Source organism: Scyliorhinus canicula, chromosome 18, assembly GCF_902713615.1.
Source record: "Scyliorhinus canicula chromosome 18, sScyCan1.1, whole genome shotgun sequence".
Classification (NCBI taxonomy): Eukaryota; Metazoa; Chordata; class Chondrichthyes; order Carcharhiniformes; family Scyliorhinidae; genus Scyliorhinus; species Scyliorhinus canicula.
Genome location: NC_052163.1, coordinates 299,972 through 316,332, shown reverse-complemented (window position 1 = coordinate 316,332; position 16,361 = coordinate 299,972). Strand labels below are relative to the sequence as shown.

Below are 16,361 nucleotides of genomic sequence, written 5' to 3'. Positions count from 1 at the left end.
ACAGTTCACTGGACAGGTGTGTGAGGCGGACAGTTCACTGGACAGGTGAGGGCCCTCCCCCTGTCTGTACGATTCACACAAACTCACCTTTACTCCAACCAGATTGGATTTTAATTGCAAAAAATATTGACTTCATAATTTATAAATGAGTAACAACCTTAGGGATCCAGCAGAGGGCAGTAGAGCGGAGCTGCTGATTGGCTGTTGTGGGGAAAACTTGCATCAGTGCATTGCGGTCACGACATCCAGAACATGCACCTGAGCAAGACACCCTCCGTGTTCAAGTGAAGGCAAGCATCCTGCAGAGGGCAGTAGAGCAGAGCTGCTGATTGGCTGTTGCAGGGAAAATTTGCATCAGTGCATTGCGGTCACCGTATCTTGAAGGTGGTTTGTGGAGGAGCTGTTGTCTGGATGCATTTCGGATCATTCGGGAGGCAGAGGTGGTCATAGATAGTGGTTTCAGGGATGTAGTTACTGCGAAGAATCAAGATAGATGGGTGACGGTGAGAGGGGCTGGGAGGAAGCAGTCAGTGCAGGGATCCTCTGTGGTCGTTCCCCTCAGTAACAAGTATACCGTTTTGGATACTGTTGAGGGGGACGACTTACCAGGAGTAAGCCACGGTGAACTCCAGCACTGAGTCCGTCCCTGTGGCTCAGAAGGGAAGGAGGGAGAGGAGAACAATAGTTATTGGGGATTCGATAGAGGGACAGATAGACGGTTCTGTGGCAGCGAAAGAGACTCACGGATGGTATGTTGCCTCCCGGGTGCCAGGGTCCGTGACGTCTCGGACCATGTTTTCAGAATCCTTAAGGGTGAGGGGGAACAGTCACAAGTCGTGGTACACATCAGTACCAACAACATAGGTAAGAGAAGGGACGGGGATTTAAAACAGGAATTTAGGGAGCGAGGGTGGAAGCTGAGAGCCAAGACAAACCATGTTGTCATCTCTGGTTTGTTGCCGGTGCCACGTGCTAGTGAGGTGAGGAACAGGGAGAGAGTGCAGATAAACACGTGGCTGCAGGGATGGTGTTGGAGGGAGGGCTTCAGTTATGTGGATAATTAGAGCACATTCTGGGCAAGGTGGGACCTGTACAGACAGGACCGTTTGCACCTGAACCAGAGGGGCACCAATATCCTGGGAGGGAAATTTGCTACAGCTCTTCGGGGGGGTTTAAACTAATTTGTCAGGGGGCCGGGGAAACGAGCTGTAGTCCAGAAGCCAGTGTTGAGAGTAGTGAGGTACTGAGGAGGGTATCAAGGTCGCAGGAGTGTACTGGCAGACAGAAAGGTGGGTTGAAGTGTGTCTACTTCAATGCAAGGAGCATCCGGAATGAAGTAGGTAAACTTGGAGCGTGGATTGGTACTTGGGACTATGAAGTTTTGGCCATTACGGAGACATGGTTAGAACAGGGACAGGAATGGTTGTTGGAAGTTCCGGGGTATAGATGTTTCAGTAAGAGTAGGGAAGGTGGTAAAAGAGGTGGAGGAGTCGCATTGTTAATCAAGGATAATTTAACTGCTGCAGAAAGGCAGTTTGAAGGGGATCTGCCTACTGAGGTAATATGGGCCGAAGTTAGAAATAGGAAAGGAGCGGTCACATTGTTAGGAGTTTTCTATAGGCCCCCAAATAGTTATAGAGATGTGGAGGAAGAAATTGCAAAACAGATTATGGATAGGTGTGGAGGTCTCAGGGTAGTTGTCATGGGTGACTTTAACTTTCCAAATATTGATTGGAACCTCTATAGGTCGAACAGTTTGGATGGGGCAGTTTTTGTACAGTGTGTGCAGGAGTGTTTCCTGACACAATAATGTGGACAGGCCGACAAGAGGGGGGGGGGGGGCACATTGGATTTGGTACTGGGTAATGAACCGGGCCAAGTGTTAGATTTATTTGTGGGAGAGCACTTTGGAGATAGTGACCACAATTCGGTGTCTTTCACTATTGCAATGGAGAGCGATAGGGCCATACGGCAGGGCAAGGTTAATAATTGGGGGAGGGGTAATTATGATGCGAGTAGACAAGAATCAGGGAGCATAAGATGGGAACAGAAACTGTCAGGGAAAGGCACAAATGAAAAGTGGAGCTTGTTCAAGGAACAAATACTGCGTGCCCTTGATAGGTATGTCCCTGTCAGGCAGGGAGGAAATGGCTGTGTGAAGGAACCATGGTTCACAAAAGAGGTTGAATGTCTTGTCAAGAGGACAAAAGGAAGAGTATGTAAGGATGAGAAAACAAGGTTCAGCTGGGTCGCTTGAGGGTTACAAGGTAGCAAGGAATGAGCTAAAAAGGGCTCAGGAGAGCTAGGAGGGGGCATGAGAAGTCCTTGGCGGGTCGGATCAAGGAAAACCCCAAGGCTTTTTACTCTTATGTGAGAAATAAAAGAATGACCAGGGTGAGGTTAGGACAGTAGTGGGAACTTGTGCATGGGAGTCAGAAGAAATAGGTGCGGCGTTGAATGAATACTTTTCTTCAGTGTTCACCAAGGAGAGGGGCCATGTTTTTGAGGATGAGAGTGTGATACAGGCGGGTAGGCTGGAGGAGGCAGATGATCTGAGGAAGGATGTATTAGCAATTTGGAAAACCTGAGGGTCGACAAGTTCCCTGGGCCAGATGGGATACATCCAAGGATTCTTTTGGAGGCAAGGGATGAGATTGCAGAGCCTTTGGCTTTGATCTTTGGGTCCTCACTGTCCACGGGGATAGTGCCAGAGGACTGGAGAGTGGCGAATGTTGTTCCTCTGTTCAAGAAAGGGAATAGGAATGACCCTGGTAATTATAGGCCAGTTAGTCTTACCTCGGTGGTCGGTAAGTTAATGGAAAAGGTCCTGAAGGATAGAATTTATGACCATTTGGAAAAATGCAGCTAAATCCGGGATAGTCAACATGGATTCGTGAAGGGCTAGTCTTGCCTCACAAATTTGATCGAATTCTTTGAGAAGGTAACTAAGTGTGTAGATGAAGGTAGAGCAGTTGATGTCGTATACATGGATTTTAGTAAAACGATTGATAAAGTTCCCCATGGTCAGCTCATGAAGAAAGTAAGGATGTGTGGGATAGAGGGAAATTTGGCCAATTGGATAAGTAACTGGCTATCACATAGAAGACAGAGGGTGGTGGTGGATGGAAAATTTTCAGACTGGAGACCAGTTACCAGCGGTGTACCACAGGGATCAGTGCTGGGTCCTCTGCTATTTGTGATTTTTATCAATGACTTGGAGGAGGGGGGCTGAAGGGTGGGTCAGTAAATTTGCTGATGACACCAAGATTGGTGGAGTAGTGGATGAGGTGGAGGGCTGTTGTAGGCTGCAAAGAGACATTGATAGGATGCAGAGCTGGGCCGAAAAATGGCAGATGGAGTTAACCCTGATAAGTGCGAGGTGATTCATTTTGGTAGAAAAAATTTGAATGCGGATTACAGGGTCAACGGCAGGGTTCTGAGGAATGTGGAGGAACAGAGAGATCTCGGGGTGCATGTCCACAAATCTCTGAAGGTTGCCACTCAAGTGGATGGAGCCGTGAAGAAGGCTTATTGTGTGTTAGCGTTTATTAACGGGGGCTTGAGTTTAAGTGCCGCGGGGTTATGCTGCAACTATACATGACCCTGGTGAGACCACATTTGGAGTATTGGGTGCAGTTCTGGTCACCTCACTATAGGAAGGATGTGTAAGCATTGGAAAGGGTGCAAAGGAGATTCACCAGGATGCTGCCTGGTTTGCAGGATAGGTCTTATGAGGAAAGGTTGAGGGAGCTAGGGCTTTTCTCTTTGGAGCGGAGGAGGATGAGAGGTGACTTAATAGAGGTTTATAAGATGATGAGGAGGATAGATAGAGTGGACGTTCAGAGACTATTTCCTCGGGTGGATGTAGCTGTTACAGGGGGGCATAACTATAAGATTCAGGGTGGGAGATATAGGAGGGATGTCCGAGGTAGGTTCTTTACTCAGAGAGTGGTTAGGGTGTGGAATGGACTGCCTGCTGTGATAATTGAGCCGGACACTTTAGGAACTTTCAAGCGGTTGTTGGATAGGCACATGGAGCACACCAGAATGACAGGGAGTGAGATAGCTTGATCTTGGTTTCGGACAATGCTCGGCACAACATCGAGGGCCGAAGGGCCTGTTCTGTGCTGTACTATTCTATGTTCTATGTTCTAACCTTCTTAGTTTAATAATCGCAATTTGATTCCATGTTAAAATTTTCTTTGTAGTGTCCCAAAAATAGGAAATATATTTAATAATTTGGAAAAAATGTTGAAGCTGAAATCCTACCAATCTGAGGTGATGTTTCCAGTCACTGTAAATAATTTGGAGATGTGGGGAGATCCTGGGGTAGTGAGGGTGTTCGTAGAGGAGGGGTGTAGTGGGTGGGGTGTAGTGGAAGTGGGGGTAGTGGAATTGGGGGTAGTGGAGGCGGAGGTGAAATTGACCTTATAAAAGCCTGGCTAATTCACTCTTGTTTGACGAGGGGGGTGTCTCTGGGAAGTTAATGCGTTTCAGCCTGGGGCGATGATGTCATTGCTGGGTGGATCTAAGGCATTCTGACATTTTGAGAAAGCTTTGGAGTTCTGTTCTGATCTGGCAAACCCTTTACACCACAAGTAAGGTCTAATACTCTCACAGTCGGAGTTAGCATTACTGCCTCACAGTGTCAAGGATATGGATTTGATCCCGGCCTCAGGTCACTGTCTGTGTGGAGTTTGCACATTATCTTATATCTGCATGAGTCTCACCCACACAACCCAAAGGTGTGCAGGGTAGGTGGATTGGCCACTTTAAATTGCTCCTTTATCGGAAAATTATAAAGCAAATTATTCTGTAAAAAAAGAATAGTTCAAAAAAACGATTAATGGTATTTAAAGCAGTGCAGACTTGTCTGAGGCCAAGGGGGGAGCTAAAACAAACCAATTGAAACACCTTTTCGAAGACATCCAGCCAGAGTCAGCAGAGGTTCTAACAGGAACCAAATCTGTTCTGGAAAGCAAGTATACTCTGTGCCATTGGGATGTGGGGTGCATTGAGAACTGTATGGTTTTCCTGTTGTTTAGATGGGAATAGAGATCGTTATTAACGGTATTGTATTTACTGTATTGAGTAGTATTGTTTAAGGAATAGATATATATTTCTGATGTGATGTTAAAGAGTTTAATATTGTGTTAATAAAGTTTTGTTTTAAAATACCAAATCCCTATCTCTGTCCAATCGTTCCTGGAGGGTAATGTTCTTTCCTCAGTCTTACACAAAATAAAATAAAATATTGGGGTTTTGGTCCAGTATCCTCGCCACTGTTAGGATCTGCTCTGGGATCGTATTAGATAAATTAGATTATTTACTGAATGATTAGAAACTGAGGTTGGTGGATTTCAGTGCCCATTAAAAGCTAGCTGACATGTCCAGAAAGCATCAAAAGGCTAATAAAATATTGTTCTTTATCTTGTGTTGAAGTACAAAAGGCTGGAAGTTACATTCCAGCTTTACAAAGCCTTTGTCCGCCCTTATCCAAAGTATTGCCTGAAGTTCTGGGCACCACACATCAGACAGCAGATATTGGCCTTGCAGTGGTTCAGATTCACCTGAATGATCCCTAAAATGGGTAATTTAGGAGAGTAGGTTATATAGCCTGTAGTCTCTTGGGAAAGGTTAAATGGTGATCAAATTGATTTGAAGTAATTCTCCTTCCATCTCACCATGGCCCATCCAGTTCAAAAGGAGCAGGGTGCTGCCTAATTCAAAATGACTTGGTGTTATTATCAGCTTGTGATGTGTCTAGTTTTTAAAAATTCCGTGATGGATGTGGTCTGATGGACCTTTGTCGGCTGGAAAAGCATTTGCTGCTAATTTTTGCACATGACAGGCCGTTTCCAGCTTGTTTTGAATTTCACTGAGGATTTTACTTTGGTTTTCTCTTGTTCTTCAGGGGATGGAAAAAGTAGTTAGTTCATTCTGCAAAATGAATTCACTGGGGCTAAGCTCTAGAGAGGTGTGAAGGTAAGTTGCTCACTACTCGTGATTTAACCCATGTCTTGCTGTTGAGTAAATTTGCTCAGTGTAACTGGAGGTCCTGGCCAGTGATGAGAACCAGGCCCCCCCCCCCCCCCCCCCCCATTGCCAATGCATCGTGGATAAGCCTCTCCCTGTGGCCCCGTGGGCTATTATTGAATCTGTGGTATCTTTGTCTGAATTTGAACAAAAATATTTTTGATTTGTGACTGAGGGAATGTAAGTTGTGGGTGGAATTTGGGAAGAGGATGGAGGAACTGAGGGGTGTGCAGGGAAGGCAGGGAACAGAATGGGTGGATGAGGAAGGGGTGTGATAGAGGAATGGAAGATGTTATTTGATATGTACTATTTGTATCATAAGTCACTTTAACAAATGTTTGCGCAACTCCTACAAATTTCAAAATCATGAATATTTCTTGTGCTTTCCACGTTCTCACCCATCTCCTGATGCAGATCTGTTACAGAATGACATCCACTCAACACAAGACCAGATGAAGATAGAATGATATTGTCCTGCTGCCTGTTGGGATTAAGCCACGCAGTCACCGAAGGAGCACTAGACTGAAGACTTTTAGACAATAGAGCTAACACTAAATGGATCAACATCATCACATCTTTCTTGCTATCTCTGCCTGAGAAATGAATGCATCTGCAGTGTATTTCCCATAATGTTGTGTATTGGTATTAAATGCTTCCCTCTATTCACTGCATCCTCATTTCATTTTGTGCATTTATGACCTTCAAGATAAAGTTTGCAATACTTTGGGGCTCAGTCCTGCCAAAAGCCGCAGATATATCATCATTATTCTTAACTCTTCCCCAGCTCAGCTAAAAGAATATTGATAACAGAATATTGATTGAGCTCAGTTTGAAAGCCCGTTTCATTCTAATCTTGGATTGCAGCAGTTCAACTGATGCCCATCCAGAATTATTCATGCTCAGCAGAGAGAATTCCATTGTAATGATCAAGAGTGAGTGTCCACTCTGACTCCGTTCCTGGTGAATGTAATTTGCTGTGTTGTTGTTTATTATGACCCTGACCAGATCCCAGTAGTGGATATGGATACTGGACCAAAACCCCAATATTTTATAAGACTGTGCGGAAAGAATGATTTGCTTCAGGTGTGATTGTAGGCAAAAATAGGGATTATTACTTTTTAAGAACAGCATTTTATTATGAATACAATATTAAACTTTTTAACTTCACATCCGAAAAGGGCAACTTACAATTATACCTTAAACGTTATTACTCAATTTCCCATTAAACAACAAGAAAAGGAACATACAGCTCTAAAACTATCTTACTGTGGGAGAATTGTGGACTCAGTGTCAGGCAGATCAGAATGCACCTCCGCTCTCCAAAGCTTCTCAAAAACTGCCTCTCTCCATAGCTTCTCAGAATGTCTCCACCCAGCAATGATCTCATCTCCCCAAGCTGTAAAACAAATTATCTCTTCAGGCTGTAAAGTTACATAAACTTCCCAGTGACTTCCCCAGTCAAACCACATTGGGGCTGGTTTAGCTGGGGCTGGTTTAGCTCACCGGGCTAAATCGCTGGCTTTTAAAGCAGACCAAGCAGGCCAGCAGCACGGTTCAATTCCCGTACCAGCCTCCCCGGACAGGCACCGGAATGTGGCGACTAGGGGCTTTTCACAGTAACTTCATTGAAGCCTACTCGTGACAAGAACGATTTTCATTTTTCATTAGTCCAGATTGAAAAACACATTCCTTTGTCAATTTTACTTTCTGGCGAGCCATTAGGATCATAGAATCCTCAAAGTTACAGCACAGAAGGTGGCCATTTGGCCCATCTTGTCTATGCTAGCCCGAGGACACCCAGGTGATCTTTCTAATCCCAGCTTCCTGCACCTGGTCCATACCCTGTATCTTACAGCACTTAAGGTGCAGATCCAGGTACTTTTTAAAAGAGTTTAGGGTCTCTGCCTCCACCACCAACTCGGGCAGTGAATTCCAGACTCCCACTACCCTCTGCGTAAAAACGTTTTTCCTCATGTCCTCTCTACACCTTCTGCCACTTATCTTGAATCCATGTCCCCTGGTTCTAGAATTCTCCACCGGGGGAAATAAATTTACCCTATTACATATGAAGAAATACTGGATCGACTGGGCTTGTACTGACTGGAGTTTAGAAGAATGAGAGGGGATCTCATAGAAACATAAAATCCTGATGGGATTGGACAGGCTGGATGTGGGAAGAATGTTCCCGATGTTGGGGACGTCCAGAACTCGGGGTCACAGCCTAAGAATAAGGGTCAGCTATTCAGGATTGAGATGAGGAAGAACTTCTTCTCTCACAGAGTTGGGAACTTGTGGAATTCTCTACCACAGAAAGCTGTTGGGGTCAGTTCATTGGATATGTTCAAGCGGGAGCTGGACGTTGGCCTTACGGCTCAAGCGATCAAGGGGTATGGAGAGAAAGAGGGATACTGAATTTGCATGATCAGCCCTGATCATATTGAATGGTATTGCAGGCCAAAGAGCCAAATGGCCTCCTGCATCTATTTTCTATGTTTCTATCCACCCTACCCCCTCATAATATTGTTCACCTCAATTAAGTCACCCCTCAGCCTTCTTTGTTCCAAGGAAAGTAACCCCAACATATCCAATCCCTCCTCTATCCACACTTGACCAGAACCACACACAATATTCCAGTTGTGGCCTCACCAATGTTTCATACAATTAAAAAATTATATCCTTACTTTTATATTCTATACCTCTGCCAATGAAGGAGAGCATTCCACACATTTTCTTAATGCCCTTGTCTACTTGAACTGTGTCTTTAAAACATAGAACAGTACAGCACAGAACAGGCCCTTTGGCCCTCGATGTTGTGCCAAGCATTGTCCGAAACCAAGATCAAGCTATCCTACTTCCTGTCATTCTGGTGTGCTCCATGTGCATATCCAATAACCGCTTGAAAGTTCCTAAAGTGTCCAACTCCACTATCACAGCAGGCAGTCCACTCCACACCCTAACCACTCTCTGAGTAAAGAACCTACCTCGGACATCCCTCCTATATCTCCCACCCTGAATATTATAGTTATGCCCCTTGTAACAGCTACATCCACCCGAGGAAATAGTCTCTGAACGTCAACTCTACCCCCCTCATTATCTTATAAACCTCTATTAAGTCGCCTCTCATCCGCCTCCGCTCCAAAGAGAAAAGCCCTAGCTCCCACAACCTTTCCTCATAAGGCCTATCCTGCAAACCAGGCAGCATCCTGGTAAATCTCCTTTGCACCCTTTCCAATGCTTCCACATCCTTCCTATAGTGAGGTGACCAGAACTGCATACAATACTCCAAATGTGGTCTCACCAGGGTCATGTATAGTTGCAGCATAACCCTGCGGCTCTTAAACTCAAGCCCCCTGTTAATAAACGCTAACACACTATAGGCCTTCTTCACGGCTCTATCCACTTGAGTGGCAACCTTCAGAGATCTGTGGACATGAACCCCAAGATCTCGCTGTTCCTCCACATTCCTCAGAACCCTGCCGTTGACCCTGTAATCCGCATTCAAATTTTTTCTATCAAAATGAATCACTCGCACTTATCAGGGTTAAACTCCATCTGCCATTTTTCGGCCCAGCTCTGCATCCTATCAATGTCCCTTTGCAGCCTACAACAGCCCTCCACACTATCCACTACTCCATCAATCTTGGTGTCATCAGCAAAATGACTGACCCACCCTTCAGCCCCCTCCTCCAAGTCATTGATAAAAATCACAAATAGCAGAGGACCCAGCACTGATCCCTGTGGTACACCGCTGGTAACTGGTCTCAATGAATTCAATCAAATTTGTGAGGCAAGACTAGCCCTTCACGAATCCATGTTGACTATCCCGGATTTAGCTGCATTTTTCCAAATGGTCATAAATTCTATCCTTCAGGACCTTGTCCATTAACTTACCGACCACAGAAGTAAGACTAACTGGCCTATAATTACCAGGGTCATTCCTATTCCCTTTCTTGAACAGAGGAACAACATTCGCCACTCTCCAGTCCTCTGGCACTATTCCCGTGGACAGTGAGGACCCAAAGATCAAAGCCAAAGGCTCTGCAATCTCATCCCTTGCCTCCAAAAGAATCCTTGGATGTATCCCATCTGGCCCAGGGGACTTGTCGACCCTCAGGTTTTTCAAAATTGCTAATACATCCTTCCTCAGAACATCTACCTCCTCCAGCCTACCCGCCTGTATCACACTCTCATCCTCAGAAACATGGCCCCTCTCCTTGGTGAACACTGAAGAAAAGTATTCATTCAACGCCTCTCCTATTTCTTCTGATTCCATGCACAAGTTCCTACCACTGTCCTTGACCGGCCCTACCCTCACCCTGGTCATTCTTTTATTTCTCACATTAGAGTAAAAAGCCTTGGGGTTTTCCTTGATCCGACCCGCCAAGGACTTCTCATGCCCCCTCCTAGCTCTCCTAAGCCCTTTTTTTTTTAGCTCATTCCTTGCTACCTTGTAACCTTGTTTTCTCATTCTTACATACTCTTCCTTTTTCCTCTTGACAAGACATTCAACCTCTTTGGTGAACCATGGATCCCTCACACGGCCATTTCCTCCCTGCCTGACAGGGACATACCTATCAAGGGCACGCAGTAGTTGTTCCTTGAACAAGCTCCACTTTTCATTTGTGCCTTTTCCTGACAGTTTCTGTTCCCATCTTATGCTCCCTAATTCTTGCCTACTCACATCATAATTACCCCTCCCCCAATTATTAACCTTGCCCTGCCGTTTGGCCCTAACCCTCTCCATTGTAATAGTCAAAGATACCGAATTGTGGTCACTATCTCCAAAGTGCTCTCCCACAAACAAATACCCAGCACGGTAGCACTGTGTATAGCACAATTGCTTCACAGCTCCAGGGTCCCAGGTTCGATTCCGGCTTGGGTCACTGTCTGTGTGGAGTCTACACATCCTCCCGGTGTGTGCGTGGGTTTCCTCCGGGTGCTCCGGTTTCCTCCCACAGTCCAAAGATGTGCAGCTTAGGTGGATTGGCCATGATAAATTGCCTTTAGTGTTGGGTTGGGTGGGGTTACTGGGTTATGGGGATAGGGTGGAGGTGTTGACCTTGGGTAGGGTGCTCTTTCCAAGAGCCGGTGCAGACTCGATGGGCCGAATGGCCTCCTTCTGCACTGTAAATTCTATGATAACTCTATGATAACTTGGCAAGATTCATTACCCAGTACCAAATCCAATGTGGCCCCCCCTCTTGTCGGCCTATCCACATATTGTGACAGGAAACCCTCCTGCACACACTGTACAAAAACTGCCCCATCCGAACTGTTCGACCTATGGAGGTTCCAATCAATATTTGGAAAGTTAAAGTCACCCATGACAACTACCCTGAGACCTCCACACCTATCCATAATCTGTTTTGCAATTTCTTCCTCCACATCTCTATAACTATTTGGGGGCCTATAGAAAACTCCTAACAATGTGACCACTCCTTTCCTATTTCTAACTTCAGCCCATATTACCTCAGATCCCTTTCAAACTGCCTTTCTGCAGCCGTTAAACTATCTTTGATTAACAATGCTACTCCTCCACCTCTTTTACCACCTTCCCTACTCTTACTGAAACATCTATACCCCGGAACTTCCAACAACCATTCCTGTCCCTGTTCTAACCATGTCTCCGTAATGGCCAAAACTTCATAGTCCCAAGTACCAATCCACGCTCCAAGTTCACCTATCTTATTCCGGATGCTCCTTGCATTGAAGTAGACACACTTCAACCCACCTTCCTGTCTGCCGGTACACTCCTGCGACCTTGATACCCTCCTCAGTACCTCACTACTCTCAACACTGGCTTCTGGACTACAGCTCGTTTTCCCATCCCCCTGACAAATTAGTTTAAACACCCCCGAAGAGCTGTTACGGACCTGTGTATCTGCACGCCAAGATCTCTCACATCATAGAACATAGGACATACAGTGCAGAAGGAGGCCATTCGGCCCATCAAGTCTGCACCGACCCACTTAAGCCCTCACCTTATCCCCATAACCCAATAACTCCTTCAAACCATTTTTTTTTGGTCACTAAGGGCAATTTATCACGGCCAATCCACCTAACCTGCACATCTTTGGGCTGTGGGAGGAAACTGGAGCACCCGGAGGAAATCCACGCAGACATGGGGAGAACGTGCAGACTCCGCACAGACAGTGACCCAGCGGGGAATCGAACCTGGGGCCCTGGCGCTGTGAAGCCACAGTGCTAATCACTTGTGCTACAGTGCTGCCCTCAACCCTTCTTCGTATATTCCCATTTACTGTGTACTCCCTATAACTGTTTGACTTCCCTAAATGCATGACATCACACTTCTCTGTTAAATTACATCTGCCACTTGATCGCCCACTCCACCATCCCATCTATATTATTTTGGAAATTGTAGCTATCCTCTACACTGCCCACTACTCCGCCAATTTTTTGTGCCATCTGCCAATTTCCCAATCATGCTCCCCATGTTCACTTCCAAATCGTTAATATATAACACAAACAGTCAGGGTTCCAACACCGAGCCCTGTGGAACATCACTTGAAAGAACTTTCCAATCGCAAGGGCAGCCATCAACCATTACACTTTGTTTCCTGTTACTAAGCCAATGTTTTATCCGGTTTGCCACATTGCCCTGTCTCCCATGGGCTTTCACTTTGTTGACCAATCTGCCATTTGGGACTTTGTCAAATGCCTTCTAAAATCATGTATACCGCATCCACTGCATTACCTTTATCAACACTTCTTGTCATTTCCTCAAAGAATTTAATCAAATTTGCGAGGCAAGACCTTCCTTTAACAAACCCATGCTGACGATTCCCGACTAGTCCATGCCTTGCTGTGTGACAGTTAATCCTATCTCTCAGGATTGATTCTACTAATTTGCCCACCATTGACGTAAGACTAATAGCCTATAATTGTTCGGCATTTCCTTCAATCCCTTTTTAAACAATGGGACCACATTTGCCTTTCTCCAGTCCTCCGGTACCTTCCTTGTGTCTAGTGAGGATTGGAAAATTATCCTTGGAGCATCTGCTATCTCCTACCTGACCTCCTTCAGTAGCCTCGGAAACAATCTACCTGGCCCTGGCAACTTATCAACTTGCAAGGATTTGAATCATTCAAGTACCTCCTCTCTCTATCATTATCCCACCCAGTATTTCAGTGTTCCTCCTCGATGATTATATCTACACAGCCAGAATAATCATTGCAGTCAAACACACTCTAACCCCAGGCCATTGACCCTCAAATTGCCCAATATTTCAAATCCAATATTCCTAAAGTCTTCTGGCCGTCACACATGTCTTTTTGCACCTCCTCAGGGCAGGTTATATAATATTTATTGGAAGGATTGGCTGATTCACTCAGTTATTGAGCAAATGTTCAGTGTAATTGGTGTTATCTTGGGTTTATTCCAGTCTGTTACACCTAAAGCTGTTGAAAAGCAGCCTGGTCCCTAACTGGGTAAAAGCAAATTACTGCTGGAAAATCTCAGCAGGTCTGGCAGCATCTGTAGGGAGAGAAAAGAGCGAACGTTTCGAGTCCAGCTGACCCTTTGTCAAAGCTAACTGTCAGAGAATGTGGGGAATATTTATACTGTGGAGTGAGAATGAAAGAAGTCGTAGCTACAGAAACCCAGGGAAACCAGGTGCGAATAGCCACAGAAACCAAGGGGAAAGAGTGCTAATGGCAGTCCCCAGAGAGGACAAAAGGTGTGAAGGGCCAAACTGCAGAGAAACTAACATCAGGATGAACTGTGACAGTTGTAGATGTGGGGGAGGTGACGGTGGAAGCAAAGAGGAGAAAGGGTAAGGAAAGGTAGATAAGATGTGGTCTCCTCTATATCTGAGAGACCAGACGCAGACTGGGTGATCGTTTTGCTGAGCATCTTCGGTCTGTGCGCATTCAGGACCCTGACTTTCCTGTTGCTTGACATTTTAACATGGTCACGACTGGGAGTTAAATATCCGAGGGTATCAAACTATGCGGAAGGACAGAGTGGATGGTAAGGGAGGTGGTGTTGCTCTGTTATTTAAGGATGACATCCGGGCAATAGTAAGGGATGACATCGGTGCTATGGAGGGTAAGGTTGAATCCATTTGGGTGGAAATCAGGAATAGTAAGGCGAAAAAGTCACTGATAGGAGTAGTCTATCGGTCACCAAATAATAACGTTATGGTGGGGCAGGCAATAAACAAAGAAATAACTGATGCATGTAGAAATGGTACAGCAGTTATCATGGGGGATTTTAATCTACATGTCGATTGGTTTAACCAGGTCGGTCAAGGCAACCTTGAGGAGGAGTTTGTAGGATAGAATGTATCCGCGATAGTTTCCTAGAACAGTATGTAATGGTATTTTTGTTGGTATAAACCTTTGCTAAGCACTGTGAAAAATCGCTTGGAAGGTTCTCCACTGTTCCTCAACTGTTCCACCATAAAGTCTTAGCTCCCAGTCTACCTTAGCTAGTTCTTCTCTCATCCCCTTGTAATCTCCTTTGTTTAAACACAAAACACTAGTATTTGATTTTACTTTCTCACCCTTACCTTACTTGAGAAAGGACATACTGGCGCTGGAGGGTGTGCAGAGGAGATTCACTAGGTTAATCCCAGAGCTGAAGGGGTTGGATTATGAGGAGAGGTTGAGTAGACTGGGACTGTACTCATTGGAATATAGAAGGATGAGAGGGGATCTTATAGAAACATATAAAATTATGAAGGGAATAGATAGGATAGATGCGGGCAGGTTGTTTCCACTGGCGGGTGAAAGCAGAACTAGGGGACATAGCCTCACAATAAGGGGAAGTAGATTTAGGACTGAGTTTAGGAGGAACTTCTTCACCCAAAGGGTTGTGAATCTATGGAATTCCTTGCCCAGTGAAGCAGTTGAGGCTCCTTCATTACATGTTTTTAAGGTAAAGATAGATAGTTTTTTGAAGAATAAAGGGATTAAGGGTTATGGTGTTCAGGCCGGAAAGTAGAGCTGAGTCCACAAAAGATCAGCCATGATCTAATTGAATGGCGGAGCAGGCTCGAGGGGCCAGATGGCCTACTCCTGCTCCTAGTTCTTATGTTCTTATGTTAACATAAGACCCTGCTCCCATGCCCACATATCTGTCCTTGGCCTGCTGCGATGTTCCAGTGAAGCTCAATGCAAACTGGAGGAACAATATCTCATCTTCCGGTTAGGCACGCTACAGCCTTCCGGCCTGAACATCGAATTCAACAACTTCAGATGATTATCTCTGCCCCACCTCAACCCATTTGTTTTCATCCCATTTCATCTTAACTGTCTTCTACCATTTCTCTCTTTTTTGTCTTTCTTAATATATATTTACCACCCCCTCCCCCCCCATCTTATCCACCTTTCCTAACCCCTTTCTCCTCTTTGCTTCCCCCTTCCCCTCCCCCCACATCTACAGTTCACCCTCTGATGTTAGCATTTTCTATTTTGTCCCTAACTGGTCATTTGTGTTGATTACCTATGGTCAGATCCCAGACCGGTTCATGGCCTTCTGTGGGGAATCAAATACTCCAATTATGTCCAAGGTTTGTAAAGTAGACGATGCAAAAAAGATAGTTTGTAGTATTTTTAAAAAAAACATTTTATTGAGGCATTTATGGTTATATAACAATAAAAGGTACAAATACAAATGTAAACATAGTTCAGTGCGTAACACATCTCTCCATCTCCCACTAATCTAGACTCCCCCCTACCCTCCTTTCCCCCTAACGCCCCCCCCCCCCCCCCCCCCCCCACCCTTCTTGACTCTGCTGACAGTTTAGTTTTCCTGGAAGAAGTCGATAAACGGCTGCCACCTCCGGACGAACCCTAGCGTTGATCCTCTGAGGGTGAACTTAATTTTCTCAAGCCTGAGAAACCCGGCCATGTCACTCACCCAAACTCCTGATTTTTGGGGCTTTGAGTCCTTCCACGGTACTAATATCCATCTCCGGACTACCAAAGAGGCAAAGGCCAAAGCGTCAGCCTCTCTCGCCCCCTTGCATCCTGGGTCTTCTGACAATCCAAACATCGATAACCAAACATAGATAAGCTGCAGAGCTGGGCTGAGAGGTGGCAAATGGAGTTTAATGTGGAGAAGTGTGAGGTGATTCACTTTGGAAAGAATAACAGAAATGCGGAATATTTGGCTAATGGTAAAATTCTTGGTAGTGTGGATGAGCAGAGGGATCTCGGTGTCCATGTACATAGATCCCTGAAAGTTGCCACCCAGGTTGATAGGGTTGTGAAGAAGGCCTATGGTGTGTTGGCCTTTATTGGTAGAGGGATTGAGTTCCGGAGCCATGAGGTCATGTTGCAGTTGTACAAAACTCTAGTAC

General features: G+C 45.4%; 1 long non-coding RNA gene across 1 annotated transcript; it reads left to right on the top strand.

Moving 5' to 3' along the window:
• Positions 1-6,698, top strand: LOC119953320. Its single transcript, XR_005457995.1, has 3 exons — positions 1-45; positions 5,915-5,985; positions 6,451-6,698. It is a non-coding gene; the product is annotated as an uncharacterized LOC119953320 (long non-coding RNA).
• Positions 6,699-16,361: the final 9,663 nt, after the last annotated feature.